The 14,999-nt window shown below is 38.7% G+C and overlaps 1 protein-coding gene across 3 annotated transcripts in view; it reads right to left on the bottom strand.

Annotated features, from left to right (window-relative positions):
* Nucleotides 1-12,295, bottom strand: part of PIK3CB (phosphatidylinositol-4,5-bisphosphate 3-kinase catalytic subunit beta) — a 183,372-nt gene extending 171,077 nt beyond the window's left edge. The window contains exon 1 of one of the 3 annotated variants that reach the window (XM_069063883.1): nucleotides 12,145-12,295. The gene's annotated coding sequence lies outside the window, so the exon portion shown is untranslated. The remainder of the gene's footprint in view (nucleotides 1-12,144) is intronic. The other 2 variants (XM_069063881.1, XM_069063882.1) reach the window with 2 other exon arrangements.
* Between the last annotated feature and the right edge of the window lie 2,704 nt (nucleotides 12,296-14,999).

The raw sequence follows: 14,999 nt of genomic DNA, 5'->3' as shown, positions 1-14,999 counted from the left end.
GCTACTACAAATATTTTGGATTACATGCAAACTTTCTTCTTATCAATGATCTCCTAGAGGTGAGCCTAGTAGAATTTCTGAGGCAAAAGGCATGGACATTTGAATCTATTTGCATAATTCCAAAATGTTTTCTGAAATGGCTATACTAGTCACAGCTTCATCAAATAAACTAGTAGGACATGTGTTTTTCAATGTATCAAATATGCCTCAATTTTTACTTTCTCCAGAATAGTGCCCTAGAACCAAGTCAGAGAAATAGTGATTACACTCAAGAAAGAGAAAGAAATAACACAATGTATCAAAGCATTTGGATGTAGTTAAAGCAGTCTTTAGGAGAAATTTACTTCTCAGCAATTCTCTAAACAAAAGACAAGAGGAATTAAAAAACAAATGAATTCAATATAAGGTTACCAAAACAAGAAATTCAACCAATTTTTTTATCCTAAAACAAAAACAAAAGTATAACTACTTCTAAAAATTTAAGCAATATAGAGAATGAAAACAAAACTGCTGAGATTATAAATAAAACTAAGTTTTTCTCCCCCTAAAACTCAAACCAGGGAGAAAAAGCAAAGAGATCAATATCACTAACATTACTGCAAAAATATTAAATGTTAGCAAAGAAGCTCACGTTAAAAAATTATTCACTAAGAATAGTTTTGATAGAAGAATGTTTAATGTTAGAAAAAAATGTGAACATCATTTTTCTTGCTGAATTTTTTTTCAGTCGTGTCAAACTCTTTGTGAGCCCATCCTCATTAGGAGCTCTTTCTTCCATATGATGGAAACTAGATAAGAGTGGTTTGCCATTTTCTTTCTCCAGCTCATTTTACAGACAAAGAACTGAGGCAAACAGGATTAAATGACCTGCCCAGGGTCACAAAGATAGGAAATGTCTGAAGTCAAATTTTAACTTACTTAAAGTAACCTTACTCCAGGTCTGGTACTCTACACCACTTACCTAGCCCACTCAGCATAATAAATAGTATTAATCTGGCTTAATCAGATCTAAAAATAAATTAAAAAGTGGTAACAAAACTGATTCTAGATTCTAAAAAATAGAAAAGTAAACCAGTGGAATAGACTAGATAAATAAGCTGTAAAAACAACACAAAGCAATCTAGGCTTCAATGTCATTAAGAAGTCAAACTGCTACAAATGGGTCCCTATTCTGGGAAGAACCACTAGGAAACATGGAAAGCAGTTTGAGGAAAAATAGGTTTATGTCAGTATCTTCTACCACAACAAATTTCAAGTGGATAAACAATCTAAATATTAAGATGTCACATCATCAAAAAAAATTAGAAAAGAATGTAAAGCTTCACATTTCAAGTTATAGAAGGGATTCATAACCATCCAAGGCATATAAAAAATCATAAAAGATAAAACAGATAACTGATTGCTTAAGATTAAAAAAAGCCTTAGAAAACTCACATTCTATCCCCACCCTACCCCCCAAAAATTGCTGCAGTTGGAATCAGAAAAAAACATATTGGGGAAATATCTTTGTATCAAATGTCTCCAGCAAAAGTCTAACATGGAAAACCTAAACAGATTTGACACAATTTATAAGATCAAGAGTTAGATTTACAATTGACAAGTGGTAGTAAAATAAAAAGTCACCTGAAAAAAAGTACAGTCACTAATAAGCAAAGCAATAAAAATTAAAACAACCATAAGACATTACTTCACACCCTTAAATAAGCAAAGATGCTAAAAAATGGATTACCAGTATAACCATGAGAAGTGAGAAATGCTAATTTGCTGTGGGTTGAAGCTGTGAATTGGTTGAACTGTTCTGGAAATCAATCTGGAATTATGGGTCAAAAAAACTGAAAAATTTTGTAATTCCACAGTAACATACAAGTTTCTAAATTGTTCATACCCTTTGACTTAGTGAGATCGAAGTACTGCTATTCTATCCCAAAGAGGTTACTGACAGCAAGACTTAAATGTATAAAATTTTCTTACCGTCTTTTTGTGAGTGATGAAAAGCTAAAAACAAAATCTGTGCCCGATGACTGGGGAATGTCTAAATAAATTATGTGAATGTAACAGAATGTTAATATACTACAAGCAATAATTAATTTTTAAAATAAGTCTTTACAGTTACTGCTAAATAAAATGAGATCTGATCTTCCTGGTAAACTGACTGGGTCCAGCAGCTCAATATTTCATTTTCAATATAATGGAGTATCTGATGTATTTTTCATTTTGTGACTATACTTTCTTCAAAAAATCAGTGCCTATTAACTCCCTAACTTGAATAAGATTTTGGAAATTTAATACAGTGTGAATAAAAACAACTTAAAGTATTTTCTATTTCCCACAGGATGTTTTTTATCTTAGTGTTTGGTAGCACCTGGTAGAAAAACTAAGTAATCAAAATATCATTTGTGAACTTGTCAATAAGAAAGATTATGTTTTTGGAGGCAGAAAAGTGATTTTTATACATCTTCCTTTACATATACTAGCTCATTTAAGCCTCAAAACAACACTGTGAGGCAAGTACAAAAATTGTTACCACTATTTTACAGATGAAAATAATAGAGGGTCAGAGAGATAAGTGACTTGGTGATTTGTCTGTGATCACCCAGTAAGTAAGGACAGAGATGGAATTTGAGTTTATTTTCCAATCCTCAAATCATGATTATGATTCTTTCTTGCAGAGTTTTATGGAGATATTTAAGTCACCTTGTCTGAAATTCAGATATTAAGACCTAAATAATTTGTACACAGTGAAATCTGAACCGTGGGTTAATTTAAGTTCTATTGCTGATTAAATAGTTAACATTTTTATCCTTTTTGAGTATTTTTTAGATTAAAAAAATAAATAATAGGAAATGTCTGAAGTCAAATTTGAACTGTTTTTCCTGACTCTAGGCCTGGCATTCTATCTATATCACCTCGCTGCCCCAATCAGCATCATAAACAATATTAATAACAAAAAGAAAAGACTTATGTTTACATAAAAAAGAAGAGGCCTTGACCTGGCTTTATCAGATCTAAAAATAAAGTAAAAAGTGATAACACAACTATCTATGTAACATAATATATATATATGATATATTCTTTCTCTATTCAATAATAAAATAAAAAGGTCCATTTACCATAGTACTAATGTGTTATTCATTCAAAACAGAGCTGGTTTTCATCTCTCTATTCCTGACACTAAGAGTATAGATAGCAAAACACATAAAAATATAAAACCGTACCTGAGACTTACCTAAAATTTAGCCAGCAGATCTTTTCTGCTTGAATATCTTAAATATGCTCTAGACAGTATTATTAGGACACAAAGTATTAGGTCACATTCTTATAGTTGAAAGATAACAAACCTCAAAACCATTTCATTCAAACTTAAAATCCAAGGTATGAGAAATAAACTATCACTCACTTAAAGGGACATAAAATATTACTTATTTAATGACGAATTCTCCAGAGTCATCCTAAAGTATACCTATATAAACTAAGTTTTGAGAAAAATATGAATGCCTAAGCTATGATTTGTAAAATAACTTCATTTAAACCACAAATCTTTCTCCCAAAATATTATAAAATAAAGGTGAAATTTTTCTGTAATCAAGACAATGCCTTAAATTTATATCTTTCCTTTTAAGAAAACTATAGTGTTATTGTCATCACTACCTGCAATCTAGTCCAAAGGTTCTTAATTGATCACTAAGCATTTATTAAAAGCATCTGTTATATGACAGGTATCATGCTAAGTATCAGGGATACAAAAACAAAATCAAATCAGTTCCTGCTTTCAAAGAGATTATGAGGGAGAAAACATGCACATATATAAAATATTTTTAAAAGGTAACTTTAAAGTAGATTAGTAGGTTTTAGATTTTAGGTACTTAATACTTTCAGGTAGCAACAAAAAAAATTAAAAGATCGGCTATTTTAAAATAAATAAAGTCAAATGGGGGGAGGGGGAAGTCCAATCATATGAAAGAGGAGAAAATAGAAAAAGAGAGGAAGAAAGGAAGAAATTTATATAGCACCTACTAAATGCTAGGCACTGTACCAAACACTTTTACAAATATCTTATTTGATACTCAAAGAAACCCGGTGAGATTGGTGTCATTAATTATCCCCAGCTGAGGAAACCGGCAAATAAAAGTTTGCAAAGTCCATGTACCAATAACACTACTTATAATGATCAGACCTATAAAAATATGTAATGGTCTAGCTAGAGAGCAAAGAAAATTTAATACTCAGTAATACTACACACCTACCTCCAACAATCACTTGTTACAAGGTTGTTAATTGACTGAACTATTCAGAAATTGTATATGGTCGTTCTATTGCTTCAGTTGTGTTTGACTTCATGACCCTATTCCTAAGAAAAATTATTTCATGGTTTCAAAGGTGGATGAGAAGAAAAGGGAATTTGATCTATATGGGAGCTACACAAGTCTTCCACTTGCATTAAAAGTGGGTAAAATTTAATTGCTATATTACTTAAAGACCTTAGCTACAGAATTTCAGCTAGTAAAATGCAAATTAACTGTTAAAGCATCTCTCCTACCCTGAACATTCCTCACCCTGGCTCAACAGGTAAAGAATTCATGGAATTTAGGTCTTCAGGTTCTACGTAAGAACAGTACTTAAACTATCCAAATAGTCAACTTGCCCAGGTGGTATTGTTAATTGCCCAGGTTTCCCTAGACAACTACAATTTCCTTTGCTTATCCTGTCCCACACTGTCTACTTCATTAGTGTGTTCCCTAATAATGGACAAGGTGCAAAGACAGAAAGTAAAAGTCTAATTTTCCTTTTTATAAATTGGTTATTAGTAGTAACATGTAAAAGATAGGGTCAGGAATGTGGTTAAAACCACAATCCAAATAAAGCTTCTGGATTACTTGTGGATTTCTTTTTAATCCATGTAATCCCTCTCTCTAGAATATTTACTATCAGATTTCTCTTGAAGAAATTTTGCCAGGTGGTCTACAAATCAGGCTGGGCCCCAAAAGCTTGTAATGGTGATGGCATAATACTGGTCCAAGGCAAAAGCATTCCAAGTACTTCCACCTGAGTATCACACAACAGCGCTTGTCACCACTACCTCTCCTTAAAAGTTAATTGTCCTATATCCCAATATTGCTCTCAGAGCTAGCTGTCAATTAATCTTTGCTAAAGTGTTAAATAATGACTATGATTTTAGGTCATAGGCTTAAACTGTGAGTTCTATCACAGGTTCCACTGGGTGGAAGGAGGTGCAAGCATGTAACCTGTATCTCCCTCCAAGAAAAGGATGTATGAACACTGAATACTGTGCGTATTTGTTACCCCTGCTATTTGCTGTTTTCCCCTGAGGGCAAATGAGAAGAAAAGGGAAGAACCAAGCCAGTTCTGAGTAAATTAGGCATGAAGTATCTGCTAAACTTTACCTCTATGCTATGTTCCTCTAATCTTACCCCTCCAAGACCACAGGTCCTGATTCCAGGAAGCCTAGCCCTCAGGAGCCATCATCCCAGGAAGTAAACTTCTGGAGAGAAGGCCTAGCTATCCTGACCTAAATGCCATAAACACAGAACCCAAAAGTCAGTCTAGCTAAAGCAACAAGACACTCAGAGAGAGACAAAAGGTACCATAGCATATGCCAGGTAAAGCAGACCACCACAAGCACCGATGGAGACAGCACAGGAACCCGAGGCCAAGAACCTTGGGAACATCAATGCTTCCAGCCCAGTCCTTCCTAGCCAAGATCCTGGGAAGCCAGGTTTGTGGAAATGCTGCCTAACAACAGTTGCTATAGCCACACAGAAAAGACCCAAAAAAGTTTTTGCCACGTAAGTCCTTGGTGCTCTCAAATGGCTCAACATCAGAAATGGTTATCATTTTATCAGTGGAAGTGACATTAACATCTATCATGTTTATATTGTCTCCCCCATTAAAATGAACTCCTTGAGAATTTTATTTAGTCAGTTCAGTCATGTCCAACTCTTTGGGACTCTATTTGAGATATTCTTGGCAAAGAGAGTGGTTTGCCATTTCCTTCTCCAGCTCATCTTACAGATGAGGAACTGAGGAAAACAGGGTTAAGTGACTTGCCCAGAGTCACACAGCTAGTAAGTGTCTAAGGCTGGATTTCATTCAGGTCTTCCTGATTCCAGGTCAGCACTCTATTCACTGTGCCACCTAGCAGCCCTTCCTTGAGAATAGGAACTGTCTTTTCTATCTGTATCCCCAGCACTTAGCACAGTACTTTGTATATACTTTATTTGTTCGTTTATTTAAAGAGTCATAAATTGTCAGCAGCCTCACCTCTGAAAACTTGTGGTCAACTGATTCATCTTCCACACCCCCAAATTCCTGTAAATATAGGGCCGACCCTCTTCACTCTTCCCCCCACCCTGCAAAATGTAGTGGTGGGAAAAAAGCACTAATTTTAGAGTAAGATCTGAATTGAATCTGGCCTCCACCTCTTACTGGCATGGAACCTAACAAAAATCAATTAACCTTTCTAAGCCTCAGTTACCTTACCTGTAAAATAAGGATACTTCCCTTTACTACATCACTGGGTGGTTATAATAAAATGTATAAATGTATGTATTAGTTATTATGATCAAAGTGGTAGAGGTAGGGTTAAGTTATTTCTATATATTTTGTTTGGCTTCTTGTAATGTTTGGAGGAAGCAAGGTTAATTTTAACATGAAGAATGTGAATGGAACCCTAACCTTATATAACTTCAGGTTATTTAAGGGTAACTGGTACCACTACTAACAATTATTCCTCACCTTTACAGACACACCTCATTTTATTGTGATATATTGGGTTATAATATAATGGATATTGAGTTGTTTTTTTACAAAATGAAAGTTTGTGGCAACTCTGCTTCGAGCAAGAGCAAGTCTACTGGTGCCATTTTTCCAACACTATGCGCTCACATGGTGTCTCTGTCAAATTTTGGTAATTCTCCCAAAATTTCTAACTTTTTCATTATTATATTTTTGATGTTACTATTGCGATTATTTTGGGGTACCAAAAACACTCCCATGTGAGATAGAAAACTATCATAAATACTGTGTTCTGACTGCTCTACCAACTGGCTGTTCCCCATCTTTCTCCCTCTCCTTGGGCCTCCCTATTTTCTGAGACACAACATTGAAATCAGGCCAATTTGTAACCCTACCATGGTCTCTTAGTTGTCTTATTTTAAGAAACTGCCACAGCCACCCCAACCTTCAGCAATCACCCCCCACCCCTGATCAGTAAACAGCCATCAACATTGAGGCAAGACCCTCCACCAACAAAAAGATTATGACTCACTGAAGGTTCAGATGGTGGCTAGAATTTTTTTTAGCAATAATGCTATTTTCTAATTTGACATAATACTATTGCACACTTAATAGAATACAGTAGAAACATAACTTTTACATGCACTAGGAAGACAAAATTTCATTTGACTTGCTTTACTGAGATAATCACTTAATTCAGTGATCTGAAACTGAACCTGTAATATCTCCAAGGTATGCCTATACACATTCATTCCCTTCAAAGGTTCACAATAAACTTTCATGAGGGATGTACTTTGGAGCTATACAAGATGAAAATGTACTTGTCAAAACATAACCTTATTTAAGTTTATCCCAAATTTCCCTCTAACTGTGGCAAAATTTTATCATACAATTTAACCAGTTAGCTGTACTATAACTAAATGAACAGATTAGGGGAAAGGGTACAGCCAAGAATTGGAGGAAAAGTCGATGACCATGATCTTTGATAGCAATCTTAATCCTGGGTGGTGATAGCAGTGAAGAAGAGGGAATATCTATGAATTCTGAAGAGATAACATTGGAAAATAAAGGACATTTCATCATCCAGAAGCTCGAACTATTCCAACAGCTCTCTAGTTGGTCTCCTTGCTTCAGATCTCTCCCCACTCTTATCCTCTGCTCAGCTGCCAAAATGATCTAGCCATGTCTGGCATTGGCTCCTTATACATCTCTGCCTCCTGGCTCTCTTCAAGTCTCAACCAAAATTGCATCTTCTACAAGAAGGCTTTCCTTAGCCCCCTTCATGCTAGTGCCTTCCCATTGGGATTCTCTTTAATTCTCCTGGCACTTGTGCACATGCGCGGATGTCTGCATGCGTGCGCGTCTGTCGGCATGCTGCCCGCCATTTTGGAATGTGAGCTCTTGGAGGTCAGGGGCTGTGTGCCTTTGGATCTTAGTAGATGGCTGATGACGCGTGTGCTGACTCAGAAAAGCCTCCCCAGGGGTCTAGCATATGTCTACACGGATAACCAACACACTTTTAAACTCCTACTGTGGGTCATGTGCTATTCAAAGTAAGACAACTTTTAAAAGAAAATTATATTGAAGATTTTTGCAATAGGATTAAAACTACAGATAAAGTGAAAATGGCCTCTGCCCTCAACAAGCATCAGTCAAACAGAGAAATATGTGTATGTGTGTGTGTGTGTGTGTGTGTGTGTATACTTATTAAGTAGAACAAAATGCATACGAAAGAAATAAAAGAATTTTTGTGCGGTGCCACTAGTAGGGGGTGGAGGTAGGGAGGGGAAGAGGAACCAGTGGGCAGAGGAGCCTCAATAGAATCAAAGAATCATAATTCTAGGAAACAGACCGGAGAAGTTATCTCTTCAAACCCTTTCATTTTGCCAGAGGAAACTGAGGTGGAGGAAAGTTAAGTAACCTCTTCCAGGTCATATAGGTAACAAGCATAAAATGCAGAATTTGAACCTAAGTTATCCAATATCAAAGTCAGTGTTCTTTCCATTGTAATGCAAGTCAGATAAAAGCAACAATTCAATTATTTTTAAAACATATCCTTTAAATAATTTATCTTGCTACAAAGTCCTAACTTTCCCTACAAAATTCCTTCTCCAAAGGGGTACTTCTACCACTCCCCAGGCAGATACATAAAATAGGTTATCCTCCCCAATCCTCAAATCATTATCCCTAATCTCCCATAACTTTCCCCTGTGCTTCTTTCTCCTTTGCCTATGTCTCAGTCTAGCTCAGTTACATGAGGGAAGTTCAAGGCTAACAAGCTCAAATATCCTTGTCCTATAATGAATGTGTAAGGCAAAAAACAAACCAAGAAGCATCAAAAAATTTTCTTCATGGACAGTAACAAAGATTTCAATTCCACTAAGAAGTTAATAGTAATCAATTGAAAACAACTGGTCAGATTCTAAATTAGGTGATTTGAGATCTTGATATCAAATTAAAATATTTATGCAATTACTTTCCAAATTCAAAGGTTTTCTGTTGTATAAGAAATACAAAGATACTGCTATCTTTAAAACACGAGTACCCTTACATAAAATCCTATCCACTCATGTAAAAACAGATTAAATCATATAAGCCTTCAAATCCAGCTCTAGCCAAATTTAAATTTTTTAGATATGAGCATAACTCTACATAGCAATATAAGGTAAAGCTTGCTTAAAGCTTCGGTCTTGAATAACCAGCTAAAGCTAGAGTACTAAGACACTATTCAAGTTAAAAGTTTGGCAGGATACATTTTTAAAATTCAAGTTCTTCTCACCAAGTACTTTTCATTCATTAACATTTTTAGTCTGAGCATATGCACCATCTTTAAATGCACAACACAAGCAGTCTGGAACTGAGGATACATAGAATGGGTAAAGTTGTCCTAATATAAAAAGCAGTGACATAAAATGCTGCGTCTAGAAAGAACCTTCAAAATCAACTAGTCTAACAACTCATTTTAAATAGGTTAAATGACAGAATAGGAAAAAGAGTGGCAAAGCTAACGGTAAAATCAAAGTCTCTTAAAGCCTACCTCAAATTATCTTTTAACATAAGATTCACATGAAGGATTGATAACAACATGAAATGTTGCTTATTATTAAAGTCAAGAATCTTTGATTAGGTCAGTGTGGGACCTCTTCAATGAGGGACAACACAATCTAATCTTTCTATAATTTAGCAGTACATAGAGTGAGAGAGGTTATGTGACTCGACCAAGGTCATACAACTGGTAGGTGGCAGAGGCAGGATTTGAACCCAAGTCTTTCTAACTTTGAAATCCAACATTCTATCCACTACATTAAATCTGCTTTCATAATTAAATAATTAAGATAGAGATTCATATTCAAATTTAAAACTTAAATTTGATAAGCTGTAAATTAAAAGTTTCACGTTTAATTCTAATTATTTCATTTTCACAAAAGTAGGTGAAAGTATAAATTTTTTGTAATAGGTGTAAATATTTTTTTAAATTTAAAAGTAAAATTTATGTTTAAAAGCAAAAAAGAGAGAAAGAGCACATAAACAAGAATGATTCAAATATTTATACCTCCCTAAACATAACAATCTCAATCTAACAACCTACCACCATATATAAGGGACAATAAGGAAAAAATGCCCTTAAACCAGTTAAAAATTTATTTTCATTTTAATAAAGAGGATCCCAGTTTTGAACTGAAGAGATCTGTCCTTAGTTCTCTACCACTCTTAAGAACAGATAGATTAGGCAACTATTGTGACTACCTTTTTAATATTGTCATGCTATTGACCTCTTATGTGTAACAGGTACCATATTTCTCTCCTTCTCAATAAGTGGTGGAAGGGGGTGGAGGACAGGAGAGAATTTGGAACTGAAAATAAAAATAAGTTCTTAAAAATTCAAAAAATATTTTTATGCTATACATTTTAATATGGCCGCCAAAGTTCTGTCTTTAAGGACTAAAGCAAAGCATAAAAGATCTCTAGTTCTTTTTCGAATTCTTCCTGCATTTGAGAGCTGACTTTGGTATTGGGAACCATTTCTAAATAATGGCATGGTGCTTTTGAAAAGTACTAAATCTAATTATAACTTCATTGTAAACCCTGCCCATAATTATTTGCAAAACCACTTGTTACTCACTTCAAAATGTAGCAATCTAGGGAAGGAGGCCTGTTTCTATATTCTTGCATGTTTATACGATGTAACAAATGACAGTAAAGAATTGTCACTTGAGACTTCTCAAAATAATTACTTTACAAAACTGAAACTTTTCAAATTTTGCGCCTAAGGAGCAGTCTTAAAATTATTTAATTTTACTTCTTAACTTTCCCTTTTGCCACATATTTAGACAGGTATTACAAAGTTTTTCAAAGAAAGGATCATTATCTTCTGGACCACTGAAAATAACAGGCAAACCACGTACAACTGTAGCTGTTTAACAACTCATTCAAGTTAGCAACAAGAAAGCACCTTAGAAATCAAATTGGCCCCTAAATGTTTGTCTGCTACCACCAGACAGCAATAGCTGCCAAATGCTTAGTCCTCCTCAGTGTCTCGCAGGCTTAAATTTAACTCAGTGATAAAAGGCAACTTGATCTAGTCGTGGCAAACAATTGTAGATAGAGAGATTTATTTGTAAACCATCTTCACCCCAAGCAGTAAGCACCACCTTTATTTTCCTTCTCTTCCCCGCCCCCAATGCTCCGTCTTTCCTTTACTAGCTCAGACCAGCAGCTTTGCTACTGTCCCACAGAAAGGAATCAAAACATCTGGCAGCAGCTCCCAGGGAGTTTCCTCGCCACCTTTCAGGAAACTAACAGGGGACTTGCAGCCCGGGGTGGCCACCAGCCGCAGCACCTAGTGCAGCTCACACCCACCAAGCATTGGGACGCCCCTCCGCACCCGCACCCAGGCTCCTCGAGAAGTCGCCCGAGAGCCGCAAATCGTGACGTCTCTCCCAAACACTCCGACAAAAGCCACCCATATCGCGACATGTTTCCCCCACACTCACACACGCGCCCCGCATTCCGCCTCTCCACCCCGTCGCAGGCTTCGGGGGATGCGAACCGTCCCCTCGCGCCACCCCCCGCCCACTGGGGGCCCCTGCAGGTCCCCGAGCCCGGCGGGGACGCAGAAACCGACGCGGAGCCGGAGCGGCGCCGCCGAGCAGCGCGGCAGGTTGCGCCACACAGAGCCGCAGCGCCCCGGCCCGGGAGGGACCAAGGGGGCGCCCCTGCCGAGGGGCCTCAGCCACGATCCCGGCCCCGGCCACTGCACACAACACCCCACCTCACAACCCCGACACACACACAACAAGACGCCGCCGCCGCCGGGGGAGACCGCGCCACCACGGCCGCATCCGGGTTCTCCCCCTCCGCCGCCCAACGGGACCCGCCTGGGGCACTCACCTGCCTCGCGCGCTCAGTAGCAGCAGCCGCCGCGGCCCCCGAGCTCTCGCGCCCCCATCCCGTCCCGGGCCAGAGCAGCCCCCCAGCGCCAGGAGCAGCCGCGCGCTACGCCAGCCGCCCGGCAACTGCCATTTCCAGCGCCGCCGCCGCGGCACCCACGGACGCGCGCGCGCGCCCCCGCGCCAGCCGCCGTGCACGTGCCCGCGCTCACTTCCCCTTAGCCCCGCCCGCCCGCAGCCTGCCTGCCTCCCCCACCTCCTCCTTCCCTCCCTCCCCTCTTTTCCCTCCTCTCCTATGGGGGAGGCGGGGGGGGGGAGGGGGGGGAATCCTAAGCTCATCGTAGCCAAGCTGAGGCTGCGAAGAAAATGCATAAATGGCTTTCTTCGATGTTTGTGTTAGTGAGTGTGTATGTGTGTGTGAGTATGTGTGTGTGTTCCTCCACTCTTGAGAAGTGTGAACTAGACGCTCTCTCCCCTCTTCGGTCACTCTATTCTCTCGTCTCTCTCTGTCTCTCCCCTCCCCCCTCTCTATTTCTCCCCCCCCCCCTCCCCACCCCGCAGCTCTCTTCTTTTCCTGCTGTCCCTGCCTGGTTCTCCCTCTGCTCCCCTGTTCTCTCTCCCTTGCCAATTACTGGGAGAGATTTGGACGTTCATTGCTGAGGGGGGTTAGCTCTCACCAAATGTGCACCCACCTGGTAAACTGGCCCTCTTTGCCTTCAAATGGAGACTTGAGAAGACCCTTTATCAAAACAGTGTTGGTTTATTTTCTGATCGTTTGGCTTTAAATTTTAATTTCTAAACCAAATAACATTTTGGTCCTACTTGGTACCTTAATGACTATTTTATTTATGCAGTTACTTCTGTTCACCAGGTTTTCAGAGTGCTGGTTGAAATGACAACTAAAATTTCAAATAGCCAGATACAGAGGAGCTACAGGAATTTGGTTGAGCAACTTGTTTGTTTCCCCTTGAAAACCTTAGAGTCTAGGTTCTATTTTTATTGTATATCGAAGGAGTTTCTCATTTTACCCCTTTCCCGATAGCCAAACCCTGATGATCTTAAAACCATTTAGTGGCATCCCTTTATTTTACTGTTGAGGGAACTGAGGCTCAGAGAGATTAAGTAATTTGCCCAAAATAAAGCAATATATCTTCCTTAGAGTATGGGGAGGGGTGGACCCATACTGCCAGTTCGAACAGGGACTAGGGTCCAGGGCATAAACCACAAGCATCCTGTCCCTGCCCACAATCATTAGTATGTTTCCTGTCCTGTCTCACTCCTCATCTCCCTTCAGAGGATAAGCACATATATTTAGGAATATAATACACAGGGATGGAAATGTTTTTGTTGGGATTTTTTGGGGGGAGAGTGCTTTTTGCACTTTCGGTAGGGAGAGAATGTATTGGGTATTTTTTAAAATCTAGAACAGATTAAGGAGTGGAGGTGAACGAAGCTTGAGGGAACAGAGCTAGAATCCTAAGAGATCCTGGCCAAGATGGCAAGGAATGGTTGATTTTCAAGACAGGAAACAGCAGATTTCTTACCTCTGCCCAACCACCAGTGACTAAAGGCATAGGTAAAAACCGTAACCTTTCAAGCCAAGCCTAACAGCAGTTTTTTCCTCCTCCCCATTCCCCTAATACCAAATTCCAGTCCAACGCATGAAATGCTCTCAACATGGATCCTGAGAAGCTCCCTCCTTCCTTTCATTTAATTAGTGCTGCTTGGGTAGCAGCCAGGCTTATGCAAGCCAAGATCCATCCCTGGAAGGAGAGACTGAAACTCTCAGTGAATGTTGAGGGGCCCCTCTCATGACTTAGGAGGCTAATGGAGAATTGGGGCAGCAGGGACTGTCAGAAAAATACAGAAGCTAGGAAGGAAGGCACTGCCTTTTACCTCCTGTATTCCTTTCTCAGGGAGCAGTACAGGCAGCAAGACTGAAGTTGAGGGATTAAGAAGACTTAGGAACAAGTTTTCAAGACTCTTTAAATCAAGATATCCACCATTAAGAAGAATTTTTCCTGAAGGCCTCATGCTCTGTTTCATTTCCTTCTTGCTATGCAGACACAAAAAGAACCAATCTCTGTATTGTGTTCACATTTTTAGTCCCTGTTTTAATAAAGTATCCAGATTTCCTGTACCTTTCAGCCCACCCACTCCTTCTCCCTTAGTGACCTTGTAACCTTGCTCCATCTGTCATCCCTTCACACACGTTATCTCCCTCTATACTGATTCCTTTCTTTTATCATGTTTGCATCTCCCCTTAGACAAAACAGCCTTTTCTTGACCCTGTCCCCCAAGCCCTCATCTTCTTTTCCTCCTCTCTCTTTGTGACAGAGAAAAAGTAGTCTACATTCCCTCCCTCCACTTCATCATCTATTCAGCCTTCAACTCCTTGTAATTATGAGTTTCTACTATTGCTGAAATGTCTCTTCAATATTTCAAAATACTCATATTCTCAAACAGATCTGTGATCCCATCAATGTGGTTATTTACTCAGTGGTACAAATTGTGACTCATTCTTGCCTATCCATGTGGTGTCAATTGTCTATGTCCTCCCACAAATCCTCCATAGGTAGTCTGCCCAAAATGCTATAGGCCTTCCTCACTTTATTCTTTTATTTATTTTTTTGCCTTTTGGATGGCAATTGGGGCTAAATAACTTGCCCAAGGTTTTTTTATGTGGGTGTTAAGTGTCTGAGGCTCCTCACTTTATTCTGACATCTCAAGAATAGCAATGGAGCCTTAAGGCTGTCTCCCTGTGATTCCTTTGCTTATACCACATGACCAGACCATCTTTTCTTTCTTCCTTTTTTTTTTTTTGCAAATTTTTAAAATTTATTTTAAACTTAAATA

Source organism: Petaurus breviceps, unplaced genomic scaffold (assembly GCF_028583685.1).
Source record: "Petaurus breviceps papuanus isolate PSGF00001 unplaced genomic scaffold, PetGlider_PUasm1.0 90604, whole genome shotgun sequence".
Taxonomy (NCBI): Eukaryota; Metazoa; Chordata; class Mammalia; order Diprotodontia; family Petauridae; genus Petaurus; species Petaurus breviceps.
The sequence above is the reverse complement of the archived record's forward strand: the minus strand, read 5'-3'. Positions and strand labels throughout refer to the sequence as shown.